General features: G+C 37.1%; 1 protein-coding gene across 1 annotated transcript in view; it reads left to right on the top strand.

The window, feature by feature from the left end:
- Positions 1-256, top strand: part of LOC119586604 (sphingosine-1-phosphate lyase 1-like) — a 24,010-nt gene that overhangs the window by 17,371 nt on the left and 6,383 nt on the right. The window lies entirely within an intron of this gene.

The raw sequence follows: 256 nt of genomic DNA, 5'->3' as shown, positions 1-256 counted from the left end.
ACAATGTCTGGCACTGAAGTTTATCAAAACTATAAGAAAAGACTTGAAAAAACCACAATTTCAATTTTATGAATCGGTGTATTGACTCAAACATTCAGCACAGACACGCACGTTACATCGAGATACAGATGCCGATTTATGCAAATTAGCGTACGCACACATTAAAATATTCACAACACACACACTCAATAGCGTACGCACTACAATGTACTTCTCAGAAGAAGTCCGTCTTTTCCTGGTAGTAGACATATGTATG

This window comes from Penaeus monodon, chromosome 21 (assembly GCF_015228065.2).
Source record: "Penaeus monodon isolate SGIC_2016 chromosome 21, NSTDA_Pmon_1, whole genome shotgun sequence".
Lineage (NCBI taxonomy): Eukaryota > Metazoa > Arthropoda > Malacostraca > Decapoda > Penaeidae > Penaeus > Penaeus monodon.
Note: the sequence above shows the minus strand (reverse complement) of the source record. Positions and strands in the feature narration are given on the sequence as shown.